This window comes from Schistocerca nitens, chromosome 2 (assembly GCF_023898315.1).
Source record: "Schistocerca nitens isolate TAMUIC-IGC-003100 chromosome 2, iqSchNite1.1, whole genome shotgun sequence".
NCBI classification, from domain to species: domain Eukaryota; kingdom Metazoa; phylum Arthropoda; class Insecta; order Orthoptera; family Acrididae; genus Schistocerca; species Schistocerca nitens.
In genome coordinates, this window is record NC_064615.1 from 1,178,445,023 (window position 1) to 1,178,459,102 (window position 14,080).

The following is a 14,080-nucleotide window of genomic DNA, read 5'->3' on the forward strand; positions in this document are numbered from 1 at the left end:
CTACGAAAGCACACAACAGTCTTCCTGGTGTGCATTGTGCTGAAAACAATGCCGTCCCCATACTTTTCTCTCAGTGTGTCCTTGGTTGCCTTCATGTGGGTAATGGGTCTGAAACTTGCTACAACAGTCGTTTAAGGTGAACTGGCAGTCGTCATTTCTCTGTATGAAATTGACTATTTCCTAAACTGATGCATTCATTTCGTCATCCTCAGGGCGTCCACTTTTTCTGGATTTAGGTGCTGAAATTATAAAAAACTTAACTATAGCAATCCTCGTGATATCTTGCATCTATAGTGTGTTGATCCCCATCTTTGGATGGTTTATCCCTTTACATCGTTCCTCTCTTCTGCACGAACTGTAATTGTATTATCTTAATTGAAGGATAAAACCTTTCTCCGCAGTTTTTGGGGTTATGCCTTCCGTTTATCGAAAAAAAATCAACATCAATAGCTTCCACAAGAAACAGTTTTAAAATCAAATTTCGCCTCAGCTGAACACAAACGTTTGATTTCAGCTGACGTTGAGGGCTATTCCTTTGAAACAGCCTCTCTTAGAAATGTTTTAATTGACTTAACTTTTCTGCAAGATGCATGAACCTCACCGTGTTGTTCGTTTCTCAAACTATCAGCGTTCCCATATTTTCTCAAATAACTGACATTTACCAATCCACGAATTCCTTTTCTTATCAGCATTGCATAAGTCACTGATAACATCATTCTCACAGACGAAACACTTCTCAGTCATTGTTCATAGGAAAATATTTTTTTTTATATAAAAACGCCGTTAATTACGGCAAATAAGTATTCACGTAATGAACTGAATGTTACTCCACTACTTAAACATGAGCACAGAGATGTTGTTTAGCCTACTCACATAAGAAAACTGGGCAGGAAATGCTGGGGAGGCAATACTCGATTATTCTGTGTGTAAACTAAAGAGCGAACTATTCTTATGGTGTGAGAATTGACTTTTCACAGAAGGAAACCACAACAGTTGTACAGGATGAAAACAATTTCCCTACTAGCAGTGCAAGGCTGTATGCGGAGATTTACGCAGATTCTTACCGTATGTGTTGTTATATTAGTAACTAAATTTAGAGTTAACGCAGTTGTCAAAAAGAAACTCTCTCCAGGTGTGTCTGCGAACTGCGTCACCAGTGAGTCATAAGGCGTGCTGCGGAAGGGTCGGTATGATCGTGGAACAGCGTGTAGTTATCCCCTGCGATGTAGTGGTGTAGAGAGAGTGGGTCCCATGCACGCTCTCCGTTCTGCAGACCCACGAATGAGAGAAGGAAGTGACCTCATTCTGGCGACCTGCCCTCTTTCACACTTCTACCCTCCACCCCCACTGCCATCTCTCACATCCCCACAACATTTATCCCGCAATACGGCCCTACTGCGCTGAGATATTGTACAGTCGTGTAATATTTAGACTTAATCCACGTAAACATTTATTTTATACCATTAAAACACTATTTTTAATCATTTGCGATTTTACATCCCCTGCAACGCAGGAACTATTAATTCTAGAAATAAAGTGAATAGGTCCGTTTATATAGAAAAATTAATGTAGTTTAATTATGCACTGGGTAACTGTTACGCTAAAAGCCGCGGTTTTCGAATTTTTCAAGAAAAACATGAAATGGTGACCGTTAAATGCGCCCGCACACCAACTCTCACAACCCACAGGTGTGGATTTTTATTATGTTGTTCATGACGCCCACTACCAATGTACAAAAACTCGTGACTACACGAATTTTCCCCAGCTCGTCCTTATTTTTGTCTTCGTTGACGGGACTACATCAGCCGCCCTGTGTGACCGAGCGGTTCTAGGCGCTACAGTCTGGAAACGCGCGACTGCTGCGGTCGCAGGTTCGAAACCTGCATCGGTCATGGATGTCCTTAGGTTTAAGTAGATCTAAGTTGTAGGGGACTAACGACCCCAGATGTTAAGTCCCATAGGGCTCAGATCCATGTGAGCTGGAATACATCAACGTTGAGGAAAACAGTTTTCCATTAGACGAGGTTGCATTTACATTGGCACAACACATTGTGTTATAACTTATTCATTTCTTTGTTTTTCTTTAAATGTAACTCCCGGAGGAGTTTGCAAAAATTGCCGTAGCGGACGGTATTTCACGTCCACTAGGCGGGGTATTGGTATAAGTTTTCAACTAGCAATAATCGCACCTCGGATAAACCTCATTGGTTACGATATTGCCACTGCGCAAAGGTAACATGGCATTTTTATTGGAGGAATTTATGCCGTAACACAGCTGTTAATGTATACGAGAACTTTCACCATATCACCCAAAAAAAATGCTTATCTTTACTCGGTGGTGACTCATAGTACAGAAAAGATATACTTAAAGTCGGCCGCAAGCGTAATGTACAGACAAAAAGTTTATGTTGCAAATGTTTCCGTACGCAAAGTGAGATTTATAATTTGTAGCATAGTGCCATCTAGATGTGACAACATGAGACACATCATCACTACTACAGACTATGACGTAGTGTGTGTGCCTGTTCGTAAACAGGAAACATGGTGGCATCCGCGCAGATGAATAAGACGGATAGACGTTTGTGTACATTTTCATTTCTGATTGGATGATACGTAGTATGTGCAGCTTTTTGTGATATTGTTGTTATTTCTGTGTGGGATTCGTTAGGTGTGGAACTTCATTACAACAGATTTTGCGCATAAACAGAAATCAAATCTAGTGCTGTCATGTGATCGCAAAGGATATTTTTGTCAGTTATAGTATTATGCATGTTTGGGTGTTGTGCTGTCGTTAATTCGCCCATGAAGTCTGTTGTATGTGAAATGGTATGCTGAAAAATAAAATCATTCTTAGTAATGCCTATAGTTTCCATGAATTACCATCAGGGATTTGTCTCCATGGAACAAATATATAAAACAATGTACGCCAGAAAAGCAGATTTCAAAATAATACGATTTGCAATTAGGTTTCTGCCCGTGGTTTTAATATATACGTTGACTAACAAGATTTTTGACGTGGAGGAGCGACTTAAAGTATCCGTGTGCAATTCTTCACAGATTTTTTTTTTTAAATAGGCCTATACTGTAAATTGACCAACGGTAAACTATTTTGTGTGCGGTTGCCAAACAATAGTAATTTTCTAATTTACGATATTGGGATAGAAGTCATGGCATATAGATTATCTAATTGCAGACTATTTCCATATTCATTGCCTAAGATAGTTTTGAGTATAATGGTGTAATGTGTACGTGCATTTTTAAACATCTTGGGCTGCAGAAAAAAAAGTGCAGTTTCCAGCGTTCTTTTTAGTAACAGAATTGGTTGAGAAATATCCCTAATTTTTATTTTTTGAGTGTTTCTGTACCATATCTGAAACTCAAGGGCTTATTTTCTTGCTTCTCAACTTTGATGCAGCTTAAAAAAATTGTAATTAGTGCTGCTGTATGGACATTACTAGTTATATTTTGAGCAAAGTAGACCAAACATAAAATATATCAAATTAATGGAGACTGCAGTTTAGTTAGAGTACTTTGTGCATTCACCAAATAAGTGTCTCTCGCAATATTTTAGTTTCTGAATATAATAGTGTAATCGAAACAGGAGGGGTGTAGGAAACTACTTTGTTAGAGCTTTTCATTCTACAAGACAAAGTGTTGCTAGGATGAATATGAAGCTATATACTGCAGCTGGAAACAAGGACTGCAGGTTCACTTCAAATGTGAATGAAGTTGCATGCTCTCATTTTTATGTAAGGGTCAGTGACTTTTCTGTGTTCAGTAGTAGGTATTGTGAGTACCGTGTTTTCTATAGGCATGCAGTTTCCTTAATTACTTCTAATGACATTGATAGTAATGAGATCTCCAGTGTAATAAAAGTTAGTTTGTGAAACACAAATATTCATATTTAAAATCATAACCATGTTGAAAGTGTGGTGTATTGTACTAGTGTCCAAATTTCCTCATACATCACTGGCCTAAAAGACCAATGTTTCCATCTATAAAATAATCTTGATCTGAATCTGTTCCAGCTAACATATGTTTAACTTTTAAGATTTTTGGTATATGCATCAAAAACATTCTATTATAAAGGAATGAGAGAGTTTTGACCCTTATTAGGTATGATATATATTCTGTATACTATCTGTGACATACAAATACATGGCATTTTAAATTATGCAGTCCATACCATATTTTAGTGCTCTAGGCACTTCAGTCTGTAACCGTGCGACCGCTACAGTCGCAGGTTCGAATCCTGCTTTGGGCATGGATGTGTGTGATGTCCTTAGGTTAGTTAGGTTTAAGTAGTTCTAAGTTCTAGGGGACTGATGACCTCAGAAGTTAAGTCCCATAGTGCTCAGAGCCATTTGAACGCCCCCCTCCTTCCCCCCCCCTCTCTCTCTCTCTCCCTCTCCCCCCCCCCCTCTCTCTCTCTCTCTCTCTCTCTCTCTCTCTCTCTCTCTCTCCCCCCCCCCTCCACCCTCCCCCTTTCTGCCCCCCACCCCACCCCATCCACTCCTCCCCATTTTCATTTTATGGAACGTGAAAGTTTGCAACTTTGATATTCCTTAATACCACAATGGCACAAAATGACACATTTTGAAAATAAATTAAAACTTATTCATTTAATATCATTAAAGAAAAGCAAAGTATACGCAACTGACGGTTTTGTACTTTGTGTAAAATATGGTTCACCATGCTAGTGAGTATCACATACAGCAAATAGAATAATTCCTAATTTTTCTTTTTCCAAAATAGTGATAAAAGCATGGGCTGTCACATGGAAGTCTAAAAATTTACTGTCATTTTTGTTCGTGTGTGGTATTTTCTCTGCAGTATTTGGTCAGTTTTTTGCCTGTTTCATAAAATCTTATTTTTCATTAATTGTATAAATAATTATTTATAACTATGTTTTCAGTGTTACATTGTAGTCTTACATACAGGGATATCATATATATATATATATATATATATATATATATAAAACAAAGATGATTTGACTTACCAAACAAAAGTGCTGGCAGGTCGATATACACACAAACTAACACAAACATACACACAAAATTCAAGCTTTCGCAACCAACGGTTGCTTAATCAGGAAAGAGGGAAGGAGAGGGCAAGGCGAAAGGATGTGGGTTTCCCTCTCCTTCCCTCTTTCCTGATGAAGCAACCGTTGGTTGCGAAAGCTTGAATTTTGTGTGTATGTTTGTGTTTGTTTGTGTGTCTATTGACCTGCCAGAAACAAAGATGACGTGACTTACCAAACGAAAGTGCTGGCAGGTCGCTAGACACACAAACAAACAGAAACATACACACAAAATTCAAGCTTTCACAACCAATGGTTGCTTCATCAGGAAAGAGGGAAGGAGAGGGAAAGACGAAAGGATGTGGGTTTTAAGGGAGAGGATAAGGAGTCATTCCAATCCCGGGAGCGGAAAGACTTACCTTATCGGAAAAAAAGGACAGGTATACACTCGCGCGCGCACACACACACATCCATCCATCCGCACATACACAGACACAAGCAGACATTTGTAAAGGCAAAGAGTTTGGGCAGAGATGTCAGTCGAGGCGGAAGTACAGAGGCAAAGATGTTGTTGAAAGACAGGTGAGGTATGAGCGGTGGCAACTCGAAATTAGCAGAGGTTGAGGCCTGGCGGATAACGAGAGGAATTTTGTGTGTGTGTTTCTGTTTGTTTATGTGTCGATCGACCTGCCCGCACTTTCGTTTGGTAAGTCAGTGTGTGCGTGCGTGCGTGCGTGCGTGCGTGTGTGTGTGTGTGTGTGTGTGTGTGTGTGTGTGTGTGTGTGTGTGTGTGTGTGCGAGCGAGCGCGCGCGCGCCACATTTTAATTATTCATGTTTTGAAATCAGTTACAACACACACAAAGATGATGTGACTTACCGAACGAAAGCGCTGGCAGGTCGATAGACACACAAACAAACACACAAAATTCAAGCTTTCGCAACAAACTGTTGCCTTATCAGGAAAGAGGGAAGGAGAGGGAAAGACGAAAGGATGTGGGTTTTAGGGGAGAGGGTAAGGAGTCATTCCAATCCCGGGAGCGGAAAGACTTACCTTAGGGGGAAAAAAGGACGGGTATACACTCGCACACACACACATATCCATCCACACATATACAGACACAAGCAGACATCTCACAAGCAGACATATTTGAAGACAAAGAGTTTGGGCAGAAATGTCTGCTTGTGTCTGTATATGTGTGGATGGATATGTGTGTGTGTGCGCGCTAGTGTATACCCGTCCTTTTTTCCCCCTAAGGTAAGTCTTTCCGCTCCCGGGATTGGAATGACTCCTTACCCTCTCCCCTAAAACCCACATCCTTTCGTCTTTCCCTCTCCTTCCCTCTTTCCTGATGAGGCAACAGTTTGTTGCGAAAGCTTGAATTTTGTGTGTGTGTGTGTTTGTGTTTGTTTGCGTGTCTATCGACCTGCCAGCGCTTTCGTTCGGTAAGTCACATCATCTAAACAGAAAGGGCCCAAGAATGGAGCACTGCAGCACTCCTTTATTAAAAGATAGAGGATCTGATTTTTGATTATTCACTCACACTGTTTTCTATTACTTAGGTATGACTGCAGTAAGAGGAGGGCCTTCTCCCCAATTCCATTGTACTGTAGCTTTCTTATTAGGACAGCATGGGACACTGTATCAGAGGCTTTCTTTAAGTCCAGTAGTGATGCACAACTTAACTGACTTATTTTCAGAGCAGTCATATACTTTTGTTATAATGCTGTAAACTGCTTTCAAAGTAGATCTAAAGCCATACTGTGCAGGACAGATTAGGTTATTACGTTCAAAATATTGGTTCATCTGCTGGTGCATACAGTGCTCTGTCAAATAGTTGGGACTAGTGAAATGGGTCGGTAATTGTCAAGTGATGATGTGCTACTTTCTTATGGACTGGCTTGATTATGGATATTTTTAGACATTCTGGGTACACTCCCTCTGTTTATCAGTTTTGTTAAGGCCATTATTATCTCTCTTCTTACTTGTTTAGTAAGAAAATTAGAAAAGCCATGGTAATTTTCTGTTTATGAATTACTGAGTGTAGCTATTGCTTTTGCTGGCTGCTGTGGCCGAGCAGTTCTAGGTGCTTCACTCTGGAATTGTGCTGCTGCTACAGTCGCAGGTTCGAATCCTGCCTCGGGCATGGTTGTGTGTGATGTCCTTAGGTTAGTTAGGTTTAAATAGTTCTAAGTCTAGGGGGCTGATGACCTCAGATGTTAAGCCCCATAGTGCTTAGAGCCATTTAAACCATTTAGCTATTGCTTTGATGATTTGTTGGCAAGTTACATGACTCCATTCAAAACATTCAGTTGGTTTATTGTCTAAGATTGGCAGCAGTGCTTCAGCCTCGCTTACATCTTCCTTGATGTCAGTTTCTGGTAAAGGATTGGTGGAGTATTTATTTAGTGTATCAGGAGGAATTGGAATGCTGCTATCTTTCTTTTGACAATTAATTTCAGTTTTTATAACGTCCCATGCCACTTTACATTTATTTGAAGAGTTAAGAATGTATCCAGCATTGGCCTTGCATTTTGTTGTCTTGATTGCAGTTCTTTAGCGCTTTCTGATGATCTTGTATTTATGCCTATCTGCTTTATTGTTATGATCTATCATAATACAGGAATATCAAGATTCTTAAGTTATTTAGTTGTGGTGTACACCAGTGTATTAAATGTTCTGGCTTAGAATGGGAGTTATGCTTGTAATCTTTCTTATAATATCTAGAGCATACTTCTTCAAAGATCTCATCCATATCATAAGTACGTATTTCATTCCAGTCTATTAATATTAATCTAGATTTTAGATTCTGTTCATTAATAGGTCTGGTTATTTCCTGGCAACTGTACTTTTCGTGATCTAGAGGAATTCTTAGCCACACTCCATCGTGGTTAGAAATACCTAATTTGATTGTATAGAATTGACATCCTCATGTGAAAATTACAGATAAATGTTATCCAAACATGCATTCAGTCTGGTGGGCTTGTCATTTATACAGTAAAAATTTAGTGACAGTGTATTGAGTAAATTGCTTACAGTTTACTCCTAATCCTAATGTCTATGTTAATGTCATCAAGTGTTAAAACTCTGCAGTTTTTATGCTCATGTAACATGATTGTAAGTTTCTGAAGACTTTCTATAAACAAATCATCATTGTGATTGGGAGGGCAATGTACAGACACTGCTATAGTTTCCAATTTTGGCAACGATACTGCTGCAACTTCAAAGTTAGATTCTACACAATGTACACTTACATCTATTATTTCATAGTTTAGTTTTAGAGTTTTAATAATATGGTTAGACATGCCACCATGTTTCATATTTGTTCTGCTGTAGCCTGTAACTAATTCCTAGCCATTTGCTCCACTTCACTATAGTTTTCTACATGATAACCAGTGTTCATTTATAATGAGCATGCTACAGTTTATCTTTTGCAGCCAGTATTGAAGTTCCAGAAGTTTATTTTTTAAGAACTGTACATTTACATCAAGGAACATCAGGCTTCTTTCATTGCAAGCTGTTAATTAGTCTACATCAGAATTATATAGTGCACCTACTCTGCTTGTCAGTTCTATTTGTTCTACATTATTTTCTTTTAACAAAGACAAATACCTATTTGTAGATGTCACCTTTCTGTTTATTGTAGTTTTTGTTGCTGAAAGACTGCTGTAATGTTTCTCTTCTCTAAAAGAGCATCATGATTATAGTGTTGCGTGATTGGTCCCTTCTTTGTGCAAAACAGGGCACTGATCTTAATTTACCTTCCATGTTCATATGAAGTCCATGCTGTGTGTGTTCATCCCTGTTCAGTTTGCTGACATCTACCAAGTGTACAAAGCTGAATTTCTTACATAATTTCTGTAACACTGTTTTGTGAGCCTCTATTTCCATATTTACACAAGACCACTCTGGAAGGTCATGTCGTACTGATGCGTTAACTATCACAACATCGGTGTGGTGCAGTTGTGGCAATAACTTCCTGTAATTATGCAGTGTGGTTGTGCTTTCATTTTTGTATACATCGTTGACACCTCCTTTGATCACAATACGGTTTCCTGTGTTCAGTTTTCTACAGCAGACTTAAACCGGGTTTGACCTTAGCAAACACAGAATAATCAAAGTTTATGTTTGCACTAAGTGAAACCGAGAGTCTTTTTCCATGGCTATCAGCATAAATTACGAGGTTTTTTTGTTTTTCTCGACATTTGGAACTTTATTGGTTGCCTCACTACGTACTGTTTTGTCTGTTATCACAGATTTTTCGCCGTCTGAATATTGGAGTGAAGAATTAGGTAACACTGATGAAGGAGCAAGACTGACTTGTTCTGCTAGCTTGTGCATTTTCTTCGTGAAACTGTATTTCAGCTGCGATAAGTGAACACTTTTGGCTACACTGTCTTGAGAATAACTGATGAATAAATTTGTTGCATGTCTGCTGTTGTCCTCCTTGCTGTCTGAAAGTGATCCAGCTCTCTCTCCAGGCAATCTGTGGCACTCATCAGCTTCCTCTCCACTGCTACTAATCCGAGAATGCTAAAATTTAGATTTTCACTCACTACATTTCCAGCCTGGGGCCAGTTTTTTGTTCTCTCTCATTAAAGGATCTACTTTGCTGCATCAAAAACGAAACTTTTTATTGCATTGGTTACAAATAACACTAGTTTTCATTGTTTGGATAAACTTCTCACACAGTCCATATTCTACAGTACTGCTGCAGGTAGTACTTTCAGTAGATGCATTGGACACTGTACTGCTCCATTTTATACACTTATTTTGCAAGTTAAATTCACAACCAGTTTTTTGCTGTAGCAGTGTGTTATATTTAAGTTTCAGTTCCATAATCTCATTCAGTAGCACACTGATAATTTCATTTGCACAGTTTTCATTCCTAAGTTTTCAGCCCAATTCATAGTCACTTGGCGTTTTCGTTAACACAGCTAAGGTGGTATACTGTCTTGCATTTTACACACATTATACCTTTCGCCGTACTTTTTTTGCAGGTGCAGCTATCAGTGTTCGTTATGCTCAAGTAGTCAAGAGACGGTGTTGCTTCACTTAAGATTTCATTTATACGTTTTACCATTTTTGTGTTTGTTATTTCCACCGCTTTTGTTGTTATATTGCATGAAATACGCTCGTATTTTACTGTATAAACTCAAATATTTGCATATCAGACACTTTTCAACGGAATTATTAACAGTATTTATGGACATACTAAATTCACAATTTACACTGAGTGCCATCTTGGTATGTTTATCGTGAAACCATACTTTAACAGATTCCTTTAAGCACTCGTGTTTGACCTCACACTTTCCGCACCATACAGATATCTTTTCTAAATCGTATTGCACTTTGGTTTGATCTCCTGCTGACTTTACTAGTGGATAAACGACAGCGTCATCTGCAAACAGTGTGAGACAGCTGCTCAGATTGTCTCCCAAATTGTTTATGTAAATACGGAATAGCAAAGGGCCTATAACACTACCTTGGGGAATCCCAGAGGTCACTTCTGTTTTACTTGATGACTTTCCATCAGTTAATATGAACTGTGACTTCCCTGACAGGAAAGCACGAGTCCAGTTATGTAACTGAGATGATATTCCATAAACATGCAATTTCACTAAAAGCCGCTTGTGTGGTACAGTGTCAAAAGCCTTCCGGAAATTCAGAAATACAGAATCAATTTGAGATCCCTTGTCTATCGCACTCAACACTTCATGCAATTACTTTTTTGTTAATTACTATTTGTGACCGCTTTGTGCCTTTACATTGAATAGCAATATTTAGCTTTCACAACCAATGGTTGCTTCGTCAGGAAAGAGGGAAGGAGAGGGAAAGATGAAAGGATGTGGGTTTTAAGGGAGAGGGTAAGGAGTCATTCCAATCCCGGGAGCGGAAAGACTTACCTTAGGGGGAAAATAGGACGGGTATACACTCGCGCACACACACACACATATCCATCCACACATATACAGACACAAGCAGACATATTCAAAGACAAAGTTTGGGCAGAGATGTCAGTCGAGGCGGAAGTGCAGAGGCAAAGATGTTGAATGACAGGTGAGGTATGAGTGGCGGCAACTTGAAATTAGCGGAGATTGAGGCCTGGTGGGTAACGGGAGGAGAGGATATATTGAAGAGCAAGTTCCCATTTCCGGAGTTCGGATAGGTTGGTGTTAGTGTTTGTGTAACCAGTGAAAAAATGCCAAAACTTTCAATGGAATGCCGTAAAATACCAAAATATGGTATAGTTATCTCTTTAGGGAGAGCAAATGAATCGAGTCCAAATTGGAGATTATTGTGATGTAGCTTGGTTGAGTAGACGTGGAATGACCCTCATACCAGAGTAAAACAAAATGCTTCGTGGTCAAATGAAAATATGATGTATATCATACTAAATTATCCAGACAATACTGTATGCCAATTATGAAGGGTAATCGGGATATATTAAAGGTGTTGTTATTCAGAAAGCAGACACTTTGAAAATTGTAAAATGTTTTGTGGGTATTAAAGGTTCTGGAGCTGATTGCAACAGTAAGATGGCATCCTTGATTTATACTAAATAAAAAAAAAAGAAACAGGTTTGATGCTTTAAATTAAGTAAAGATCCTATATGCCAAACTGAATGAAAGCTTATCTAAATAAATATTCATTTCCAGTTAGGAAAACTGCATTTTGATAGTCTTATATTGCTGTGAGTTGAAACAACAAAATGTTGGTAGTTTGCTTTTTATTCACGTTTCTTTCTTTCTTAATTTAAAGCATTCTAGCTTCTTTAGGTCACAGGGGATTTGTCTGTTTCAGCCATGTTCAGTGTTATGTGATTGTTAGGTGCAGATGCCTCTGATTAGTTTTGTATTTTACAGGTGGAAAAAGTAGAGCCTAATTCTTCTTTAGATGTTGTATTATCTTGTGGATGATCACACAATGGAGCTATGACTAAGATCTTATTAGATAAAGGAATCTCAGGTGTGGTGGCCAAACATTTATTCATGTATGTTTTATCACATCTAATATGGCTAATTTATGAGGGCCACAGTTCTTTCCCACTCAATGCCACAATGTGTCTTCATTATAACACACAACATAAATACTTTCAGTAGCCATTTTGCACATTCGCAAGATGATCATCTGGCGAGGGTGGGTGGAGGGGGGGGGGGAATACATAATGTTCTACAATGAGTCCTCATTTTGAAGTCAGCTCAAACAGAAAGAAGTTTCTCAATCAGAATGATTTCCAGGCCAACCAGTATGGATTCTAAAAACATTTACTATGTGAAACTCAACTTTTGGTATTTCTTGATCTCTGAAAAGCATTTGACTCAGTACCACTCTTACACATATTGTTGAAAGTATAATTGTGTGGATCATCAACCGATGCTAGTGACTGGATTGAGGAATTATTAGTAGGAAGCACACAACATTTTATCTTGTATGGAGAGTCATTGGCATATGCGGAAGTGATGGGATGCTTTCTGTTTGAATTATGTATTAATAACTTTGCAGGCAATGTGCACAGTAACATCAAACATTTTGCATATGATGCAGTTATCTGTAATGAAGTACTGTCTGAAAAAATCTGCACAAATACTCAGATCTTGATAAGAGTCTGAAGTGGTGCAAAGATCGGCAACTTTATTAAAACGTTAATAAAAGTAAAATTATGCAGTTCACTAAACAACAAAAAAGGAATTCCAGTAATGCAAAATTAGAGTCATTTAGGTTGTGCAAATATCTGGGTGTAATGACTTCAGTTTGCGGCAGGATGCTGGAAAAATGCAACCAGTCTATGAAAAAAGCTGCTTAAGTGTGTGGGAGCCACATTAGGACTAATAGGGATCATAGCACATATACAAATGAAGGTGGCATGGATGGTAACAAGTTTGTTTAACTTGAGTGGGGGATCAAGAAAATATTGAAAAATGTGAATTGTCATACTCTTGAAGATGATGCTAATTAACCCGTGAAAGCCTACTTATAAACTTTATAAAATCACTATTAAGAGAAGAATCTAGAGATATTCTTCAGCCTCCTCTGTATCACCCCTATAAGGAGAGCAAAGTCAAAATTAGTCTAATTACAACTTGCACAGAGGCATTTAAACAGACATATTTCCTGCATATTATATACAATTAGAATGAGAAGAAACCATAACATGTGAAACCTTGCATCCCACATTTATTTCTGGGGAGTGCATGTAGATGTAGATGTGTATGCAGTGTAGTGTTTGATGGTAACTGCATTATGATGAATAAAGCGTAAATAAATTCTTTAAGTGCCATTTTATGTGACAGCTTACTTAAATCAAACCACAGTCAAAACGACCATACAGTATAATCAGAATTGTTCCAAATTAAAATTTGAAATAAATAAAAACATGTTTATGTTGTTATGTCTTCCTAAACTGCCCTTAAATTCTGTGATAATTAAAACAGAATGAAGAATAAGGACAACATCTAACAAGTGAATGATGGATATTTAAAATAACAGGAATCTCATTTCCTTTCGCACTTTTAAGTTTTTTTTTTAGTATTGAAAGAAATACTCCTTTCCACACAGATACCGACACACAAACCTCCGCGGAATATGTTTCATTGTTGGCACATAATTTGTATCTCATTTGCTATGTTTAACAGATCTGTGCTGATAACTATATTAATTATTGCCCTGTGCTCACCTACCTATCCCTTTCCTCACTCCCATTCCAGCACTACACACACTTTATATCCCACCAGCAGATTTAATAGTCTTATTCCTCTTCCTGCTTCTCTCCCTTTCTCCCTCCCTTTTGACCACCACCCTCCATCACAGCCATGCAACTTCCAACATAGCAGCCATTCTCCGTCATGTTCCTGCACACTCTCACAGGCAGCACAGTATCTTCCCACACCTCTACCCTGCTATCCCTCTCGCTCCCCACCCCATGCCACCTCTTTATCCTCACCGCCCACACCAACAGATGACTGTTTCTATCAGGCGCAGTCCACAGTGGAGCCCCAGTACCTGGAGACAGTGGCTGTGTTTGCGAGTTTTGTGTGTGTGTGTGTGTGTGAGAGAG

At 38.7% G+C, this 14,080-nt stretch overlaps 1 non-coding gene across 1 annotated transcript; it reads right to left on the bottom strand.

Moving 5' to 3' along the window:
• Positions 1 to 2,093: 2,093 nt before the first annotated feature.
• On the bottom strand, positions 2,094 to 2,234 carry LOC126237708 (U4 spliceosomal RNA). The gene has a single exon (XR_007545168.1). It is a non-coding gene; the product is annotated as a U4 spliceosomal RNA (small nuclear RNA).
• Between the last annotated feature and the right edge of the window lie 11,846 nt (positions 2,235 to 14,080).